A 726-nucleotide genomic window follows, 5' to 3' on the forward strand; every position below is an offset into this window, starting at 1 on the left:
CAGGGTCACCATCAGCCGAGGGGTGCTGTGCCCACCTCCCACCCGTCCCAGGCGTGTCCACGCACGTGCGAACTGCTGTACCCTTGCCCCCCAGTCAGAAGCCCCGGTGCCTCGGTTTCCCCGCCAACAACAAGGGCCGGGGCCGGGCACTGCCCCTCATGCTCCAGCCTCACCTCAATGCAGCCCCTCTGACCCTCCTCCCCAGGCCCGGCCTCCGCATCCCCTCCCCACCCACCCCGGGCCACCAATGGCATCCCCAGACGCCAGCCACAAAAGGCACTCTGTTGTCCTGCCTGGCCCTCTGAACAGTGCCCGCCTGTGTGTCCTGGGAAAAGGCTGCACTGGGGGAGGGGCGTGGTGGGCACCCGTGGCACCGAGGACAGCCCAGGGGCTGGCGGGCGGGTGGGGGCTGGGAGAGCAAGGAGAGGCCGCCTGGGGTACCCAGCCACCCCAGCCCACGGCAGCCTGCCCTCCTGGCTCAGGGTGTCCCATGGGCCACACAGAGGCCTCCTGGGCTGTGGCAGGTCAGGCAGAAACAGCTCCAGCAGGGGCCCTTGACACAGGCCCGGGACAGCCTGTCGGGGTGGTGTCAGGGGCTTGGGGCCACAGGACAGGTCAGCAGAGCTGGGCAGGCCTCCTTCATGAGCGCAGAGCCAGGTGGGCCCGGGCAGAGCCCACCTCCCCTCCCTGTGGCACTACCTAGCCCCACCCCCCAGGGCTGCCAAC

This window comes from Hipposideros armiger, unplaced genomic scaffold, assembly GCF_001890085.2.
Source record: "Hipposideros armiger isolate ML-2016 unplaced genomic scaffold, ASM189008v1 scaffold_280, whole genome shotgun sequence".
In the NCBI taxonomy this organism is placed as follows: domain Eukaryota; kingdom Metazoa; phylum Chordata; class Mammalia; order Chiroptera; family Hipposideridae; genus Hipposideros; species Hipposideros armiger.